Genomic DNA, 21765 nt, shown 5'->3' with positions numbered 1-21765 from the left:
TACGCTTGCCTTGTCGCAATTACAAAGTGTAATTTTTTGTTAGATTCCACTGTAATAAACCAATATATGCCACCAATTGAGAACACGTGTTTTCCTTGCAGTTGGGTGCAGCCGTCAGGCCACCTTTTTATTTCTTCTTATCTCTTCGAGTAGCAGAAACGGTTCTGCCCGCTTAACCTCTACAGAGTGTCTGATCTTACCTAAATACTGCGACTGCGCCGCCGTCGACAGCGGCAGAAGAGCAGCGTATATATATATGTATAAGAGAGAGAGAGAGAGAGCTTATGCGCATATATGGCCAGCGGCCAGCGTGGGGATGCTGACTTAGCTTAAAGCATAAATGGGTGATCTTATATCACGCTCACTTGAGACATTTATTTATGCAATGCAACTAAGTGTTGCTGTGTACTTATAGGTACAGTGTACCCTCGATATATGCACATACTACACCTCCCCTCTTTTTTAAAATAACGTAAAGAAATGAAGTTATTTTCTATCAACTATATTACCATTATAAAATAAAAATTACTTAAATATTATTTTTAATGAATTAACATTATTTATGATATAGAATTTTTAAATGAATAAAGAAAAAATATGTATGTATTTTGAATTAATAAAAATTCGATTATATCTATGTCTTTGTTATATTGTTTTGGCTGATCAGGCCGTTATTTAAGTTTTATTATGAAAGGTTTGGCATTGATTGCCCTTTTTTTTTCATTCTATTTGTGCTTTTTTAGCCTATCTTTATGTACTATTTGTTGTTTCTTACTTCCTGTTTTAATGGTTATATTGTCATTTATTCCTATATCTACTACGTCATAAGGACCTTCATATCTTTTATCTAACTTATGACCTGTTTCTTTTCTAAGTAATACTTTATCTCCTATTTTTAATTCGAAATTATTTGTATTCCTATCATATCTTAATTTTCTATCCGCTTTTGCTTTTTCTAACATTCTTCTTGCTCTGTTGTACGACAATTCTAGTCTGCATTTAAGCTCTTTAGAGTAGTCGTCTAAGTTGTATATTGGGTCTATTTTGTTTATCTTACTGAAATCTTTGAATTGTCTGGGTAGTCTGCCAAATACTAGTTCGTATGGGCAATAGTCATGGACTATTGAGGGTGTTGTATTGAAGCAATAAGTGAAATATGGTAACCAAATGTCCCAATCACTTTTGTTAACCGATATGTATGAACGTATATATTCATTAAAAGTTCGGTGGCTTCTTTCTATTGTTCCTAAAGTTTGATGATGGTGAGCGCTAGATGTTAGATTTTCTATATGCATATATTTGCATAATTCATTCATAAGTGAATTTTTGTATTCCGTACCTTGATCTGTAATGAACGTCTTCATTGGACCGTACTTCAGTACAAATAATTCAAATATAGCCTTTGCAACTGTTTTAGCACTTTTATTTGGTGTTGGAATAGTTACTAAAAACTTGGTTAGATCGCATATGATTGTAACTGCATACTCATTTCCGTCTTCCGATTTCGGTAGTGGACCAATGGTATCAATTAAAACAGTATCAAATGCTGTTGCTGGCGTTGGCATCAATGTTAATGGAGTTTTCGTATGTGTTGTAATTTTGGCTTGTTGACATTTCAAACAAGTCTTTACATACTTTGAGATTGTCTTGGTCATCTGGGGCCAATAATAAAATCTTTTGATTTTTGACTGGGTTCGCGAAATACCAGTGTGGCCTCCTTCTATAGGATCATCATGGAATTTTGTCAAAATTTCTTTAATCTGAGCTTCGTCATTTTTGTCTATAATTATCACCTTTTGTAGAATAGCTAGTTCTACTTTTTCGAGTACTCGGTTGCCCTTTATTTTAAATTCATTTAGTGATACAAATTGGAACATCTGTTCGCTTGGTGATATTCGCATTTTTGTTATTTTATGCATTCCGGCTTTTGAAATAAGCCTTTGAAAGAATTGATTTAGATCAAATGTTTCATTAGAATACAAGTCATCAACATCAAAGCGTGAAACAATTGTTTTTCCTCGTTTTAATAAACACTTGTGTTTATCTATTTTGATTAAAACATATTTCTTTGTGTCATTATTATTGACAACTTCATAGACTTTGGGCTTTTCTATTGTTTGCTCTTTTTCCTCTTGTATTTTGACTATTGCTTCGTCCTTACAGGAATTTTCCTGTTTAGCTTTTGATCTGGTGGTAACTTTTAATATTTCTCTGTTGATTGTTTTCAGATCTTTTATTGTTATGCGAGACAAGGCGTCCGCAATATGGTTATCTTTCCCCTTAAGATATTCTACAGTAAAGTCATACTCTTCTAAATCCAGCCTCATACGAGTGAGTTTTGAACTTGGATTTTTCATAGAGAATAGGTATGACAATGGTCTATGATCGCTTTTTACCATGAAATGCTTGCCATATATGTATGGTCGAAAATGATTTATGGCCCAATGAATGGCCGTTAATTCTTGTTCTGTAGTGGACTTATTACTTTCACCTTGAGTGAACATTCTTGAAGCGTATGCCACTGGAAGTTGTTGACCATTGTGATCTTGTGTAAGTACCGCTCCGCATGCCTGTTTACTAGCATCGGTTGTTATGCAAAATTCTTTACCGAAATCTGGGTACTGTAGTAATGTTGGTTTCATTAATTCTGTTTTAAGGTATTCGAATGCATCATTGCATTCTGCTGTCCATTCGAATTGAACATTCTTTTTACAAAGCCTCGTTAAGTGGCGTGAATGATCAGAAAAATTTTTAATGAAACGTCTGTAATAATTACAGAAGGCTACGAAACGCCTAGCACTGTCGGCATCTGTTGGTATAGGATATTTTTCTATAACTTCATATTTGGTGTCATCTGGGAGTATACCTTTATCGGTACATTTGTGACCCAAATATGTTACTTCTTTCATAAAGAAAGAACATTTCCCTGGATGTAGTTTCAAATTATGTCGTCTACATAGCTCGAATACGTTAGTCAAATTTTTGAGCATATGTTTTTCTGAACAACCTATTACTACTAAGTCATCCATATATAGAAATGCTTGCGATGGTTCAAGACCAGAAAATGCAAGTGTCATCATACGTTGGAAGGAGTTTGGTGCTACTTTCAGTCCGTATGGTAATCGCGTGAAGCGATATGAGCCATTGGCTGTTGAAAATGACGTTATATCTCTATACCTTTTTTCTAGTTCTATCTGGTGGAATCCAGACATTAGGTCGAGACATGAAAAATACTTTGCTCTTCCTAATTGATCAAGAATATCTTCTATTCTTGGAAGTGGAAATTTGTCTGATAATAGTTTCTTATTTATTTGACGATAGTCAACTGCTAATCGCCATCTTTTTTCCGTGGAATTCGGAAGTGGTTTCTTTGGAACCAAAAGTAATGGACTATTATATTCAGACATTGATGGTTCAACTATTCCATCATCTATTAATTTTTTTACCTGTCTGGCGATTTCTGGTTTTTGGCTATCTGCCATGCGATAGTTTTTTATATAGACCGGTGTTTTTTCCCCTAATCTGAGTTTTTGTTTGTAGAAATTGTTAGCCGATATTGGTTCTGTTTCTAGACCAAAAATATCGCTAAACTCGGTGCATAACTTAGTTAGTTCATTATTGAATTGTTTAGGGAATCTTAATTGTTTTAAAATTTCTTCAGTTCTATTTTCCTTTTCTACTGGTGTTGTAAAAATGTCATAGTCTTTCATTGATTCGCATTTGATCTTCGCGCTATCTATTATGGCGTCTTTATTATTTGTATTTATAATGCGAATCAATGCGTTTTTGCTATCGGCAATGGTGCTTGCTACTATTATACCTGGTTGCAGCTCCTGATTTGGTACTACCACCGTTTTTTCGTTAGTGAGTAATTTGACTTGTCTGATTACTTCGCATCTAGCTGGCAATAAGAGTGTGTTGGAGTCTAAGTTATGTGTAATTGGTACACTAATCTGTCTACTGAAGTTATTGGGTCTTATTGTGAACCAGTCTTTGTTATTTTGAAACTCTAATACGCAATTGTATTTCTTGATAAAATCTATTCCGATTATGCCATCGCATGGTATCGGAAAATTCTCAGGTACTATATGAAATTCATGTGGCACTAGAACATCCTGAATGCGTATGTCAAGATCTACTGTACCTATAGACTGTATGGTTCCTTGCCCAATACCTGTAATATTTGATATATTACTGAAATTTATATTATTATATTCCTTTGCTTTGGCTTTTAGCAATGAAATTTCTGCACCTGTGTCTATTAGTAATGTAAGAACTGTGTTTGTTTCATGGTTTTTTGTCTTAATGAAAATACTCAGATTTAGGTTTACTTTAAACACTTTTACTGTTGATCGCTTAAGGGGGTCTGGCTGTTTTCCGATTGTACGTTACGCACATTTCGGTTGTTATTATTATTCTGACTTTGGTTACCCCTTCGGTTACCTCCGTCTCTGTTATTACCGTGGCCGCGGTAGCCTCCGCGACCTCTGTTGTTATTATTATAACCTTGGTTATAATTCTGGTTATAATTATGGTTATAATTATTTCTGCCTCTACCACGATAGTAGGCATTATAATTACCACGTCTATTATTCCCATTATAGAATAAGACTGTATTTGAATTGCCGGTTATTTCTGTACTGCAATGTAGGTATTTTTCCATTGCGTCGTTGAATGTACTAAATGTACCTGCAGTTAAGATCATTTTAAGTGCCTCGTTGGCACAGTTTTTGGTCATTGCTGATATCGACTCTTTAGTCGCGAATTTGTCAGCATTATCGGCGTCTAATCCGCCGTCTATGTAAGCTGCCTCGAGCTGCTTACGCATACTGTCTATTTCTGTAACATACTGAGACGCGGTCTTGCCTCTTTGTTGGGCATTTATTAATTTGGCCTTTATAACGTCAGGCGATTCGCCTTTTACGTTTGCCTGCAATATGGTAATTATTGCCTGTATCGTTGTCGCATGTTCTACTTTATAGTTTAATGGGCCAATAATTTTGGTCTTTATGACCTCTACTGCTAAAGTTTCTTGATCTCCTTTAGTTAGATCCGTCAACTTAAGTGCTGTCACAAACCTGTTTAAATGGAGTTTCTTACCATCGAATTCAGGTACTGTGGCAGATACCTGTTTAACGTATGCTCTCTGAGCTTCTAATGCGTTGGCCATGTTTCTTGTATTTGGTTGTACGGTATTAAATTTTAATTCTTCTATTGATTCGATATCGCTTTCGATATCTAAATCTTCTAACGGCTGCGACTCGTCCAAGTCTCTTAACTGGCTTTCGTCGAATTCTGCTATTTTGGTTAGTTCTGTTGGGACTTCTATTATAATACTGTGTCTAACGCTGGTATTATGTAGTCTTTTACCAAATGAACTGAGAACTTTGAAGCATTGGACTTTATGTTCTTCAGTGAGTTTGCTTTTGTTTGTTACTATTAGGTTTTGTAATGTGTTGTATTGTGTTATCAATACCTTTATGTGAAAAATAAGCGTCTGAGTTTTGATCAGCGCGGTTTTATTAATACATTTATAGGATTTATCAAAAGCATCTCTAATATTGTTTATGGATATGGTTAAGTTTAGCCATTCCATGTATGTACCTTTTAGCGATGTAATCGCACTTGTACCTTTTTGGTGTAGTTTCTATTAGATTTTGTCTAAATCATTGGCTCGACTCATGTAAGTCTTTTCAACGATCTTTTGTGAAACTGATAAAGTTTTAAGGCCAGGTTAAAAGGCTGATAGGATAACTAAAATCAAAAATAGTAAGTACATTGAATTTAACTGTGGGGTTGTATCCACGACTTATGTCCCATTTTGATATGGGGAAAATTAGTCTTTATTTGTATATCAAAAGTACAAATAGAATTTTAACTTTGAGAATTGGTCAATTATTGTTATCTCGATCAGATATAAATATAGCTCGAAATTTTAATAGGTCTAAACTGTTGTTAAACATATTTTTACTTGATAGATGAATTCATTATACTCAGTTTACATCGGTTGCAATTTGCAATTTTACAATATTATTACTTATTTTAAGTTTAGGACTGAGTATAATGTGTTAGTTATGAAATGGGTCCCTGATAAGTTAGTAATTTTGTTGCAGCGGAAACCGCATCGACAACATTAATATAATATTTGGGCGGTTGAGGCTATGGCGTATAACGCAGCCCGCCGCTTTACTTCGCACCACGAAGTTGTTGATTGATGGCTGCAAGGCGCTCTTTGTAGCGCTGCCGGTCTTCCTCATTAGTTGCCGTCTTCAGTAGTTCGATGTTGAGCCTCCGGGCGCTGAGCAACTTAATCCGGCGGCCACCCCTCTTCTTTTTAGGTGGCTGCTCCCTCGCTGCAGTCCGTGCCTTGTACTCTTGTATGGTCAAGGGCTTTGGTCCCGCGGACGGATCTACCTCTATTACCTCTTTGATACTTGGCAGATCCCTTTGCTCGACAGGAGCAGGGTGTTCGAACGTCTGCTTGGTAGACATTCGCTGTTGTCATGTGCGGCGCGCCGGTGGAATCCTTTATCCTTTATCCTAATCCTACCCTCGCAGGATGCCGTGCTAATTGCTGTTGCGGCTTACAATGGTCGAGGGCAGTCGTTCATGCAGACGTCGGGTCTTTTCGGCTTGGGTGATGTTGAATTTTCAGTTATTTCTTCATTGATTATTTCTATTTTTGCTGAGTGAGTTGTGGTATTCGGCTTTCTTTGCTGGAGGTTTTCTTTCAGAAAGTCTAATTCGGCAGTTAATTTCTGTGCCGTTGCCCATGGGGGCGGTGTTTTATTTGTATATCATAGCCACTTAATATGTGCTATACCTTTATTTTTGATTTCCTGACATCCGCGTTTGCCCATTACCACACTCTACTCACTCAGTATTTTTGTTTCTTTTTTTTTCATCAGTGTCCCGTCTCTAGGTCTCCCGCACTGGTGTAAGGGGCGGCCTGCCTCTCACACCTGTTGTCGCTGTTTAGAATTCCCAAATCAAATCGGCAATATTAGCAGCATTTCCTCAGTAGTCCTCAGATCGCAGGCTCCTGCCTCACGGTCGCCATGTAATAAACCAATATATGCCACCAATTGAGAACACGTGTTTTCCTTGCAGTTGGGTGCAGCCGTCAGGCCACCTTTTTATTTCTTCTTATCTCTTCGAGTAGCAGAAACGGTTCTGCCCGCTTAACCTCTACAGAGTGTCTGATCTTACCTAAATACTGCGACTGCGCCGCCGTCGACAGCGGCAGAAGAGCAGCGTATATATATATGTATAAGAGAGAGAGAGAGAGAGCTTATGCGCATATATGGCCAGCGGCCAGCGTGGGGATGCTGACTTAGCTTAAAGCATAAATGGGTGATCTTATATCACGCTCACTTGAGACATTTATTTATGCAATGCAACTAAGTGTTGCTGTGTACTTATAGGTACAGTGTACCCTCGATATATGCACATACTACACCACAGTATATACAGTATATGAGGCAAAAGATTCATATGGGTTCCCCAAATTAATTATTCTTAGAGAAACATAATTAGGGGAGACACAATTGTGTTCTATTCTAAACTCACAGACACGATAACTTTGAGCCCACTGGGAAAACGCTTGGCTGATCATAGTTACCTGTAAGTAAAAAGAGAAAAGAATACCAAATTAGTTTATGAATTTATTTGCAAGCTTAGGATTTTCTTTTATTTTTACTGTATCAATCATAAACAGTCAATTAAGATCAGTCAATTTGTTATTTGATAACGACTTATTAGAGTCTAACTTTAATAGAGGGCTAAGTTACGTTTGTAATCGAAGGGGTCTTAGGGTTCAATGGCGGGCATTCAATCATGGCGAACAAGTCTCGATGGACAAGCGTAAAGTGGCAAAAACTGTAGTCCTTTTAACCCCTTGGTGGCTGCCGCGACTGCTCAAACCCAATTAAAAATGTCAAAAAATGGGAATACCTGTAGGTAGTTAGCAGTTAGCGCACGCAGTAAATATTCATCACGCCATGCCAACAAAAGGGTTAAGGGATTGGTAGGTAGAATGCAGGATGCAGGATATTTGGGTTTGGGTTTTGGTTTTCTCCAATCCTGGCACTGCTGCTCCAACTCCAGAGTCTTGCCAGCGCGTCACACAGTTTAACTTTTCATTTGGCATTTCGTTTTTTGCAGGAGCGAAGGTCCTGGGGTCCTGGCCACCCCCGGAGAACCACCCCCCCCCCCTTGCGAGTGTGGCGCCACTGCTTATCAGCATGAGACGCACACATGTCAGGACACAAAAACAGGAGCCGCACACGGAGCACGGAGAGTTAGTGGAATGCATTGTGGACGTTGGAACAATTGCGTTTTGTATGTTTTCGTGCCTCGTCAGCAAAATTAAAAAATAGATACGCAAACGTTGGCCTACAAAAGTGGGTGGGGCGCTGGGTGCGCCGCCGAAGTTATGTGAAAGAAAAGTCCTCCTCCTCTGCGAACTCCACCCCGATTCCACAGTTCTCTCTGCCGAATTCAAATGTCACACAAGGATCGAAAGGTACGCATGGCCAGCTCTACTGTCCCAGTCTGCTTTTTCCTGGTTTATTGCAAAAATACACAACAAGCTGGGGGGGAAAAGCGTATAGTGGATTGGAGTGGGCGATGGGCAGGTCCAAACAACAGCTGCTTGGCCAGTCCTCTTTCGTTCACTTTTCGTTTTTTCTTTTTTTGCACATGGAAAATCTAATAGAAGTAACACACAGGAGCCGAACGAGCTGAATGCCTGGCCAGAAATGTCACTGGTCCAGGCCGATAACTATGGTCCAGTCACTCCCCCATCCGCCCCTTTTGCAACCACTCTGGGCCAGGAGCAGACACCAACAGACCCAGAGGATGAATGGTCTAGGCCTTCACATCTTTCTCCTTTTTGGGTGGTTTTTTGTCTCGGTCTGGCCGAAAAAAAAACCATCCCCCCGTTTGCAGCATTGCGTGTGTATTTTTATTGTATATATCATTGATGAATTCGCCGATAACAAATCTCAATCAAATGTCAAAAAGGTAACTGGCAGGAACGTCCGAACGATGGACAGACCGAGAACCCAGCCTCCACCAAATTAGAGCCCCTCCTCCTTTGCGATACGACTGCCTACACGATGTAATGTTGCAATTTTCACGCAGGCCACGCGTCGTATGCGCAATTGTTTTAAGCAATTCTGCAGATAGATCGAAAGCTGCGAGGAGTGGGAAGCCTGGAGGCTTCATCCTGACAGCTGCAGGTGGGCAATAGAAGAATTGACCTCTACTACCCACCCCCCCACTTAAGCCCAGACCATGTGACAGCCTTGCGTGTGACAGCTCAAATTGTCATCTTGAATTCGAAAAGTGTCAAACTTTTACGGAAACATTTCGAGAGCGAAAAACTGAAGCGATGCTAATTGGAGTTGGGGATGTTGCAGGAATTGCATTCGCAGTAGATAAAACAATAGAGTAACTAAATTCTGAACTATATTAATTCATTTAAAATATACAAATTTACAGATTTTACTTTCAAATTTCAAAATCGCTGATACTCTTCTGTATCAATAATTCCTTTTTAAAATCATTAACCCATCTGGAATCGAACCTTTTTAGGCCTTTGTTTGATTGCCACCCGTTCCTTCTGTTGTTCTTTCCATTCGCATCATCAGCAAATTAAATAAAGCTCAATGACAAACTTCATTAGCCAAAAGATCAACCGTCCAAATGGCGAACAACAAAAATAACAATTTGCCTACCCCTCGCAATAAATCCGTAAATACCCAAATTCGGACGGAACCCCTTTTTGGCCGGACTTTGTCCGGCGGTCAGAATGGCAAGCAAACGTTATGCCAGAAACTAAATTAAGATTGAAATGTAAAACTGAAAGCGTTTTACACAATTATTGAACGCTCGAGACGAGGATGCCATGATGTCGAATCGAAGAGTTTTTTTTGGGGAGGATAGGTGGGTTTTTGGAAACAGGGAAAACCACTCTAGGAAAAAAAGTGCGAGCGGGGAAACTCCGCCCGTCGCGACATTTGACAGACAATTCACAGTGCGAGAATCATTCGAGTGCATAACTTACAATTCCGTAAATATAAATTTTCGATGTCCTGGTAAAAAAAGAAATGAAACCAACAAAAAAGTACAAAATCGAGAGGATGGCGAGAGTACGTGGACTCATGAAGGCGGCTGTCCGTACTCAAACTGCCGATTTGGAATTATCACTCCAGCATGCATTTCCTAAATGAAAATGGGCAGTGTAAGAAAAAGCGGGCAAAAGGAGAGTAGTGACGCTCTCAATGTATGGAAATTTCTGTTCAATCACAAATCCAATGATGTTCGCTTCGACGCATTTTGACATTTGGACAGGGAATGGAGCAGGCTTTGAGGACAGAGGGTCCCTCTTCACTTCCTGGTTTGAGTCGCTTTGATGAATCTCACTGGCCCCAACGATTGTTGTTTGTTTGAAAGGCTTCGTTTTCGTTGTCCATCCCCCAGTTATACTGTATACGAATAGAATACCTCCATCCCCCATTCGGAGCTGGGAATCTATGCCTGCAGATTGGGCGGCCACATCGCCTGGCCTCCCTCGTGTTTTTAGGCCGATCCTTTGTCCCTCGCAGTGCATTGATTAGAATGTTTGGACTTGAGTACGTAAATATTTTTGCTTGCTTGTCAATTAGTACGTTAAGCTGCTGTTGTTTTGCATTCGGTAGAGGGGATTCGAATTGGAATTACAAGTACCAAGGACTGTAGGCTTTTGAAGGACTTTGTTTTGGCTTGAGCCCAGTGAGTGGTGGTTGGAAGGCCTAAAAAGTGCAGATGAATCAAATTGAAAGTTTGCAAGAAGGTAAGATTTAAGATTCTTGAAAATCATCTAAGACATTTTTAAACCACAACCAAGCAAGTCGTTTTTTGGTAATTTCAAAATGATTTCAACATAATCAATAACCCTTTTTCTTGGAAACTTTTTAGGCCTTACATTCCTCATACCGAATTCCCTTTATAAGCGAAACACCTGAGCTCGCCCAACTTATCCGCCCCAAAGGACTACTCAAAAAGTCATTACTTTAATCGAATTCACATTTCCCGAAATGAGCGTTGGCCGCAGGACTCAACTGCAACGCCTCCTGCGAGTCCAGAAAGGATAACAACGAATTTCTCATAAACTTCTGATGACGGAGGGTGCGAGGGTCAATGCAGAATGTCCGCCAAACATGCAATTAAGTCGTTAATACTTCATCGATTTAATACACGCGGACAGGAGCAGGATATCCAGGGGATACAGGATACCGCGGACGCAGCGAGGATTAAAGCATTAGCGAATCGACAAGGATGAGCTGCCCTTGCGAAAAAAAAAGTGGAAAACGGAAGCGGAAGTGGCGATAGACGCAGGACGATGGCAGACATTTGATTAGTTTGTTTGGCCTTCCAATTTCCATCGCTCGCTCGCTTTTATTTTCTAAGAGATATGCAATTACGATATACAAGTTAAACAAACCAAGGGATATCCATAGAAGCCTATGCGATGCGCAGCGATATGCGTTCAACATTTGAAGATTTGATTAAAAACGCAAATAGATTTTGAAGCCCACTCCCCCCCCTGTAATCCTCTATGTGCATACAAAATTAACCAACAACGATGCTGAGCGCTAAAAAATAAAGAACTAAAAAATAAAAAAAAACGAGGCAAACTGAAAAGCGCGGACATTTTTTTAGGCAAATACGGAGGACCAGCAGCAATTCATCAGAGGAACGATGCTTTTTTGTATCATCCGTGGGCTCAGCTCAACTCATCTCCCACCTGTAATAAAAATCATAACCGGGAGGCGTGGCACCAGACACCGACGCACATATTGAACTAACGACCAGGTGGACGGTGAAGGAGAACAAAAAAAAAGGTGGGCAGGTGGATGGAAAAGAGGTGGCGCCACCGCCCGCATGTCTGTGTAAAAAGGTAAAAACCAATCAAGAGCATCAATAAAAGGCACGTCAATCAGCGTGTGGCAAGGTAGGCTCCAGCCATTTTCCTCCTCCTCGCTAAAACTGCTGCTCAACAAGCACGAAAAAATCATATTTCCTGGTCCCTGGTCCTGGCCAACATGCGTGAGTTTCCCCCTACGCTATCTCCCATTTTCCCACTTTACGTTTTCCCCCCTTTTTTTTCCAGCTCCTTGTGTGTGTTTTGGCCTTTTGTCTAGCATTGGCAACGCGGTTTTAGTTCAGTCAAGCTGTCATATCGACGCTTTTGCATGCCAGACGATGCCAACCGACCGGCCTCAGCCTCAGTCTCGAAAACTCGGAATCAAACTCAAACTCGAGCCGCAAATTTCAGGACCCGGTTTCTGGCCAGACTCGCTTGGCTATCGGCCACAAAATCCCTCCTTTTGGACCCCTTCCTGCGGTTATTTGATGGTTACATATCATGATTTTTCAATAAATTCAACGTCCATGCCGCACTTTGCTCATTGAATTTTGAACAGCGATCTCGGCGAAGATGGGGGATAAATGCTGAATATTCGGGTAATGGCGAGGTGGACCTCAGACCACGAAGATAGGCCTAAAGTTGAAAACAAACATTGGTAATGGATGGTTGTTGAAGCTGTTCTCAAAGAGTTACCACAACATAGCTAATGAAAGGCTACCCAATCTATGGGGTAAGTTAATCAATAATCCAATTCAAACACTACCTGCCTTTAAACTTCTTTAAGCTCATTTAGACCGGAGCCCATTCCCCAATCAATTATGCCCTCCCATTGCCGTGAAACAAAGCATTTCCGTTAATCAATCTTTAGTAAAAACCCCTGTAAAGGGAGTAATAAATAATTTTCTGCTCCTTGTCGCATATCAAAGACTGGCAAATCCCAAGGAGGACTACCCCATGTTATGCCACATGGCTTTATAGTCATAACCAAGTCTGGCCACCACACTTTCCCATTCCGTAACCACGTTTACTTTACTTACGCATTGCTGCATTAATGCGTATGGAAAACAATTTTTTATATTCCCAACATTTTTTTAATGAATCTCGTTCGGGGTTGCTGCTGCTGCTGCTGCAGCCCACAATGATGTGTGAGTTGGGTCTGCTGTTTTTGAAAAGAAGTTTCGGAAATTCGCGACTCGCGGTACCTTTCACTTTTGGGTAAGCCGCATTCTGCGTGTCTCACTTGACGCGGCCAAAAAGAGGAAAAAAAAAACAAAAAATAAACGGGAATGGACGTAAAAAAATTTATGAAATTTAACAATGAAAAAAGGGTGCAAATGCTGGGCTCTGTACAAACCAAGTATCAGATGCATATAAGCTCGTCCATTGAAACTCCATGGACTCCAACTTTCCCCTTCTTATGCCGTCTGCTGCCAATTTTATTAATGAAAAGTCAAGTGATTTTCATTCGGCGAGTGGGCGTGGCAACACACGCACACAACCTGTTAAGGGTTGTCGGAATCAAAAAAAAAAAAAAAAAAAAAGATTATTTCATATATTGAATACAAAAAAACGGATCCGGCTCTGTACAAATTGTTGTCGAATATGAATACTCGAATAATTATTTACATATTAATTGGAGGATAGTGAAGGTTGAGGTTCAAGCAGTCTTTTGAATATTAAAATCTCAATAGTCGATTAATATTCAAACGATTCTAAGCGTTCTCAGTCAATATTTTTGATACATTTTGAAAGTGGTAGTAGTCTTTGGCTGTAATTACAACATAAATCGTTGAAGAACCCAAAAGTTTCTCCTCTGCTTACTATTTTTCCATGAAGTATCGGAAAATACATTTGTTCACTTTAAGTCCCTTTTCACTCCTGCAGATGCTGCTGCAAATCACCTCGAGTAAAAGTGTCAAAACAATACGAAAAGCGCACAGGCGCAGTGTCCTGCCGCTCCCCACCATTCCCCCCCCTCACAAACACCTTTCTCGCCCAGACACACGCACAAAATTTATGCCTATGTACAAGGACTCCAAGGAGATGAGCCGCATACGGATCCAGAGCCCAAAAAGCACTCGCAGGACTCCAAAAAGGAGCGCACATAAAACGCAGACTGCAGCCAGGAAACGGGAAAACTGCGGAAAAATCAATTTTCTTGCGGGCCCAATTTCCAGCTAAGGGTGGGATGTGTACTATATATGTATTTTGTGCGTTTTTTGGGGGTTGCACACGCACACACACCAGCTCACGCACTCCTTGTCACGCACTTGTGCAGCGAATTGTCACCCAGTTTTGGCCAACAAAAAAAAAAAAGAAAAAAATAAAAATCAAAGAAACGAAAGAGAAAGTCGTGAGCGTGAGATGGCCGAAAAAGTTCCATGCCGTCTTTGAAGTGCAAAAATGCAGCATAATTTTGGGCTAACGCAATTAGGCAATTATGAGGAGGTATGGTAGTATGTGTGTGCGTGTGTGTGTGTGGGTGTATATCCTGCAGAGTGTCCTGCGTCTGCTAATTACTCATGCCGCACGCATTTGCCGCGGGGCACTGAGGCGTATACACAATCATTTTCATTGGACGTGCAGTGAATGAGGAGAGCAGCACAAGGGTGCAAAGGAAAGCACAAAAAACAAGAGGGGATCAGTGGGGGGAAGGTCCTTGGGGAGGTGGGTACACTTGCAAAAGTGTCGTAGGCATTTTAAAGCGTTTGGAAAATTGCTAAAACAAACGAGTAATTTTAAATGTTATTCAAACGAAACGGATTCATTACTTAAGCTGCACAATTTCTCTCATTCTAACTTGCCTACTTTTTTCCTACTATTTTTTGTAACAACGAGCCTACAACAAAATGTCATTAAAGTGACTTTTCTCCTCCCCAGAACTGCCACCACAAAAAAGTTACGCACTTGCCAAAAAAAAAGTAGCATTTCCAATGACGTAAGCAACAAAAGTTAAATTCTCCTTTCGCCTGTTATTAAAAAAGTCCTTCAGGACAACAGTCTGCCCTTCGTGCTGCTGTTGTTGTTGCTGTTCGGCAATCGAGCACAGGCGGCAACAAAATGTTGCAACAAAGTTTTCCCCGAAAAGGCGTGACTCTTTCTTCCTTTGGCTTTCCTCGCCGTTTTCCTTTTCTTGTACATAGGCATTGGGATAAATGTTTTTCTTTTCCTTTCCTTTTGCCCTTGCAGATTGATGAGGGAGCTGCAGTGTTGGTGAGGAATTTGGGGAGGCGAAAAACGGATCCCCGAGGGTGACTATTGAAAATGTGTCAAATTGAGGCAGCAACATTTCGTGTCGATTCGACAGGATTGCTTTTGGCCATTCTCTGTAGGTCTACGCAAAAACAGAACAACAATAAAAGGAAACGAAAGGGTCCTTTTCGGACATGACAACAAATTATTTGCTGCTTGAAGAACTTTTGCCAGGCAAAAAACTTTCAGGTGTGAGCTTTGGATACTTCAGCAGAGTGAAACCTTTAATTTGATATACTACACTAATCCTCGATCTATAAACCAAATAAATAGCTTACGTGTGATTTGTTACTTAAATCTTTAAATCCTGTTAATACTTTCATCCAGCGCGATTAATCCCAAAAATGACGCGTTATAGTTTGTTCTCACATTTCAAATATCACAGCAAAGCAACTTTGTACGAAAACTCCTGGCCACAACACAAACCCGTTTTCCGCCCAACTCTTTCCATTATCCTTTCGAGTTTTTTTTTTTTGTATTTTTTGGGATTTCCTGAACAGGAACTGCAATTAGTTGTGAGGCGGCACACGCGCAGCGCCTGTCACATTGGCAATTTGGACAGCTTACCGCTCCTTGCAACCCCTAACAAAAAAATATTCGCGGCTATTGCAACAAAGACGCAACGCTTAATTAACCCCGCTGAAAATTGTTGCAGTTGCACTCGAGGGTTGGGCGCCAGAGAAATCCTTTGATGCAGCAGCAGCTGGGCTGCAGTCAGGGGATTACGACCAAGGGCCAAGGACCAAGGACCGAAAGGAGCTACCCCTAACACTCGAAAAGAGGGTTGCGCATGCACCAAAGGGTCGGGTTCATTATCAGCACGTGCCCGAAGGATGTTTTTCCTTTTTTTCCGGCGCCGAGATTTCAGAAATTGCATTTTTGTTTTGGTTGCAAGCGGAAAGGCATCCCAAAAGCCGGGAGGAAGTTTCGCTTTTGGTGGTGGCTTCGTGTTCCCCCTTTTCCATTTTCTCAGATGATGGATCTGGTTTTCATGGTGACTGAAAGCGGGCGGGGGTGTTCTACTAAACTTGGTTAACGCACTTTAGACTGCCCGATTGTTTGCCCATGACGTGGCATGTAATATGTGCAACTGAGCCATGACTAGCAGAAAATTCTGAAGATAGTATATCTTACCGCTCACTGAGGGTGGGTATTTTACCAGGAGGATGAAAGTATTTACCTGCAAAGAAAGCAAAGGAGAACATTCATAAGATTAGTTAGTTAATGGTTTATTTAGTGCACTTATGTATAAGAACTAATACTTTTGTGAATATGTATTTAAGTTAATGTATAAATTAACCCAACTTTGCTCACGACTGCATTCCAATTGCGTCGTCCAATTAGAACAATGCAAATCCGAACAGCTGCGCCAACAAAAAAGTCCAATCGATCACGAAGCCACTTCGTGTGTGCAAAAAACCAAGCGGACGAATTGGAATTCAATGCACGAAGCCGAAAGCGCATGCGAAATAAAATTGCAACGACAGAAACGAAGCCGAACGAGCGAACGAATGAGAAGAATGCAGCGACCGTGCATCCATCTCGTTCCCCCCAGAATGAATGCATTCTGATTGGATGCGCGCAAATGGCGAGACTGAGTTGTTCACTTTTCACACCGCAATAAGAAATACATATGTAAGTTAATGAGAATTTGCTTTCCACTGGAGCACTTATATCTTGCTTTCTGCACCTGTTTGCACTCGAATGTATATCATTAGTCACCCACAATTGGACTATCTTACTTTGCCTCTCTCTCTCTCTTTCTTCGTTCGTTTATTGCATAATCTACGCATACACTGTCCGAAATTAAAAACAGAACATCATCGGCAAGAACAACAACCACTTTTATTTGCGCGCACGTGTGTGTGCGCTATCTGAGTTCGTATCTGTTGTGGTTTGTTTTTGCCTTATAGCTTTTTTATATTTTTATACCACGCACACCGATACACATACTTTTTCTATATGTACATATGTCTGCCCTCGTCGCAATTTCCGTAAATTTAACCTACATTTGGTTTGGCTTCATTTTTGTTTTTGGCAAAGCAACACAAGAATTAGCAAAACAGTATTTGCCGCGTAAAAGAAAACGCTAATACGTTAGAGAAAAAGATAGGGGGATCATTTCTGATAAATCCCATTAAACGTGAATTCTTGTGGGAGTTCTCTTCTTATTTTAAAACTGATAATGCCATGCGCAGCTGAATTGAATGCAAAAATATATGTATGTATGTATGTACGTTTATAAGAAACGATACGATTCCAGTTATTAAGACTACGAAATACCCTATTTAATAAATTAATAGTTATTATTCACATTTATTCTATATCGAAAGTTTGCCATTAGTGATCCCCAAATCGAAGGCCTAATATTTTAGCCATGAAAACACACTTGTGCCCTGTCTTTATGGCCGATTTCTACCTCTCTTTGGTCCCCTATTTCGTGCGCAGCGAAAACGCAAATCAAAGCAAACAAGCACCAAAAATTCGCAAATATGAATTCGCATGCACACAGCATGGTATCGCCCTCTCCCTCTGGCACACGTTTGTATGGACTGTTTGTGTTTGTATAGCTTGCTTGTTCTAAGCTAACCCATACAAAGGTAGATCGAAACAAGGTCAAATGCAGTTATTTGCTCAAAAACAAGACAAAAAGCGGATCAACTGTTTATTGCTTGCTTTTTTCGGTCTCTTTTTTCGGTTTTTTAGCCTTTTTTTGCACTGCATCTGTGAGCGTGAGTGTGTTTGGCTACTTTTTGATTTATCTTTTCCGTTTTAGTTGTGTTGTTGTTTTCGTTGGTCTGCAGCCTGCGACTGCGCCGACAGCTTTGCTTGATTTTTTTTCCTTCGTTTCGCTTCTTTATTCCTTTGCCTTTTTCAAGGATATTCGGCGCCATTTCTTGTCTTTTGTATTCGTATTCTGCGCGTGTGAGAACAACAAACTTTTGGGTTAGTCAGTCAAAGGAATTCCAGGAATTAGTCGCGCATGCATAAAAGGTGAGAATAATTCTCTGGAGATCTCCGCGAACTCGGATCTTAGCAAATGGGAGTGTGTGTGTGTGGTGAAGTGTTTGGCACTGAATACGAAATTGAGCGAATTGAATAAAATGTGAGTCAATTAAGCAATTAATGCACATGATGTATGCAAAACGATGGGAACCTATTCCGCTGCGATCACCACGATTATGTGGGAATATTTAGCAAGGAAGTTGAAGATGAAACACTAATCTTATTGTTTTGTTTTAAATGTCCAACGTAGGGCGCCAATAATGTTGTGCCCCCCATTGGGCGCCATGTATAATGCAAGGCTCACTATATGGAAAATTTCAAGTAAAAACACAACACCTGCTTGTTTTTCGAATGTACAACTGCAAAACTTCTTCGCTACTTGGCAGAGACGAAGCGGAACTCTAGTTGGATTCGCGCACTCACAGAACGACAATGCACACATGAAGTCAACTAAAATAAAATACAGCGCGTATTCAGTGTATTCAAGGCGGATCTATGTGTGGAACTGACGTCGAACACCCCCGACGCCACCCGACAAAAATTCCCTGTCAAACAAATTATTTACTTTGTACGCCAAACCCAGAAAGCCAGGCGAAGGAAAAATAAAGAACGCATTTCGGGGCTCCATCCCTCTCTGTCGCACACTGCCAACCATCTCGCTTCCTCTCACGCGGTCTGCATGTGGAGATCTCCACCGACTGGCACAAATATATGGAGAGAACAGCGCATTTGCTGTTATTCATCAGTGACCTTGGTTGCAATCTTTGAGTGTATTTGTTTGCTCGCCAAATTGAATTTTTTGCGCGATTTTTTTTTGGGTATTTTTGCTTGCGCATTTCAAGTTTCACGTAGTGTGTATATAAAACCAAAAGCAACAACCATTTGTTGCTCTTTTTTTAGCATTTTAAGTTGTACCAAGAAGCAGATATTCTACAGTTGCGATAAACTGCAACGGAACGAATGAGTTTCGCACAAAATATTACTCACACGCCACATGGAATGAGTGGAAACTTACTGCAAAATCAAGTGCAGCTTAGTCAAAATATTTGCCCAAACAATTCGCACTACAAAAAATTCAAGATAAAAACAAATTGTTCCCTTTGACATTGACGGACACGCGCAAAAAACTCGCAAGAAAGAAACTAACAGCACTTTTTTGCCAGTCTTTTTGCATTGAAAGAAAGCCGAGAAAACGGGGAAGCAAACAGCGGAAAAAATATTTGAAACAGACACAACAACAATTCGCTGGCACTGCACACAAGTGTCCCAATTCCACGAATCTCTCATTCCACGCTGCTTCCACAAAAAAAAAAAAAAACAGAGGCGGGTAAATAATAATGCTAATACATAATAATAAGAGGAGAGCAAGAGCTGCAAAAAAAAACAGTTAGACCGCAGATACGAGTGCGAGCGCAGATACAGATACAAAGGCAGATAGGGATACAATGGCAGAGATACAGAAGCATTTGCCAACTTAGTGGATCACTTTGTCTGGGCCCGTAAATTAGTTTTCTCTTGTATCTTAAATTTTAAATTTAATACTATTTTTTTCATTCTAAATTATTTATTTACCCATTTTTAGAGAGGAGTATTTATATATGTATGCATATTTATTTGCTCTATTATGTCATTTTATTCGCCTCTTTATTTATCCGCAATTCATTTGACTTCATCTGATGACGTCGAATTTGTTGCTGGGTTTCTGTTTATATACGGAAGCGCGTTTAGAATTTGTTTTCGTCTCGATTGCCACTACGATATTTGACATTTAATAATGAATGCATTGGCTGATTTTAATTGATACTGCTTAGGCTAGATACTTGGCATAGATACAGAATTTTAGCAAATAATATATATATGTATTTTCTATTTTTCTGAGCAAATATAAACTACATTCTGTGCAATAAATCTGGCGCGTGTTTTAAACACTCATATTTTATCCAATTAAATCTGGCCATGCTAGACTAATTAAAAGTCTCCAAATGACGAGTGGCTATTTAAAATTTAGCTCAAACTTTGTGCTCTCTTATTGGCGGTGCAACCCAGCAACTTTTTGCACATGCATTATCCACTTATTCTCGCCGATCCCCAATCCCCAGACATATATATGTATGGTAATATATTCGCATGTACTCTGGGTTATTTTTGGCCGCTATTCAGTTGACGCCACGATTGTTGTCACGATTAATTTTTTTTTCCACCCATTTTTTGTCTCCGCGATTATCTCATTAAAACACATTTTGTGTGCATTCAATGTTCTTTTGCGCAGTTAACCCCTTCGCGAAATCCCCCTTGCAAAAATACGAGTTGCTTCAATCATTTGTTATTGCAGTTTGAGCGTTTCAAAGTCGAACGTATGTACATATATATTTTAGTTGACTTTGAGCCAGCTGACATTAACAAGCGGACACAGAAATAATAATAATAAAATACGAGTATCAAATTAATTGCACTATGCTAGCGCAATTATTAATAAATAATTAGTATTTAATTCTGTTCGTACATTTCTGCTGAGATAAAGAGTCTTTAAAAGTATCATGAAATCCAATAAATGTTAAACGAGACAATTTTACAACAACAGAGGCCATAAAACGTTAAACATTGTCGACGGTCTTCGATGTCTTCATTTTCATTTTTCAAGTTCAAGATAAATTTGATTTCATTTCACTTTTTTCGGTTTTTTCTTTCTCCGTCCGCCTTTTCTTTTCTTTTATTTTACTTTTTTTTTTACATGACTCACAGACACAGATACTCAGAGCTTTCTCACACTTTGTGTGTGTGTGTGTGCGTATCTGGGTTTTGCATAAAATTATTTTCATTCACATAAAAGCGAGCGGAATAAGTGAGAGGAAGAGTTTTCTTTAAATTTATGGATTTTGTCAAAAGATTAGCGCTTTGAAGGTCAGAATTTGTATGCAAAACAGTGGTTACTTGGATTAATACAAGGAAAATACACGAAAAAGTATTTGCATGTTATATTTAATAATTTCGAGCCAGCATTAATCATATTTAAAAGTAATAACAGAAATATCCGAGCAACTTTCATCGAAACCAAGCCCCCGCATTAAAAGTCTGTATATTTTTATCGTGACCATTACACATCGCCCACGCAAATATTGAAATAAAATCCGAAACAAAACAACCTTATTAATTTACCCACAAAATGTCAAATGATTATGAAAGCAATTGAAATCCCACAAATAATAAACCAAAGACAAAGCGAAAGAGGTTGGAAGAAATTGAATTTCTTTTGCACTTCCAGACGCCCACAAGTCGCAACAAAAAGAGGTTGACTACATTATGGTTATATATGCATAATATATATATACATATATATATATATCGAATTGTTCCAGACAGCATTTGTCACGACAATACAACCAACGAATGTCGCATGCAATTTAGTGCAAAAAATTTGTTTTGTCCCATGACTTTTACTTTTATTCCAGCTTGTCTACACATTCAGCACACTCTGTGTACATATTATTCTTTCTGTTCGGTTGCGTGCAACTTGGAGCTGCGAAAATCCGCGACTCGAGAATCGTGTCTCGGACTGGGTCGGAATGGCAATAGGAATCGGATGGGCGATGGGC

General features: G+C 39.7%; 1 protein-coding gene across 6 annotated transcripts in view, besides 1 other annotated feature; it reads right to left on the bottom strand.

The window, feature by feature from the left end:
* Positions 1–21765, bottom strand: part of chinmo (Chronologically inappropriate morphogenesis) — a 53425-nt gene that overhangs the window by 18193 nt on the left and 13467 nt on the right. Inside the window, exons 1-3 of one of the 6 annotated variants that reach the window (NM_164428.3) lie at positions 18509–18643; positions 16301–16346; positions 7570–7621 (exon numbers count right to left, since the gene is read on the bottom strand). The exons of 3 other annotated variants lie outside the window; for them this stretch is intronic. The gene's annotated coding sequence lies outside the window, so the exon portion shown is untranslated. Of the gene's footprint in view, positions 1–7569; positions 7622–16300; positions 16347–18508; positions 18644–21765 lie in introns of those variants that run through there. 2 more of the 6 variants (NM_164429.3, NM_134766.6) reach the window with 2 other exon arrangements.
* Positions 51–7458: a mobile genetic element.

Source organism: Drosophila melanogaster, chromosome 2L (genome assembly GCF_000001215.4).
Source record: "Drosophila melanogaster chromosome 2L".
NCBI classification, from domain to species: domain Eukaryota; kingdom Metazoa; phylum Arthropoda; class Insecta; order Diptera; family Drosophilidae; genus Drosophila; species Drosophila melanogaster.
Note: the sequence above shows the minus strand (reverse complement) of the source record. Positions and strands in the feature narration are given on the sequence as shown.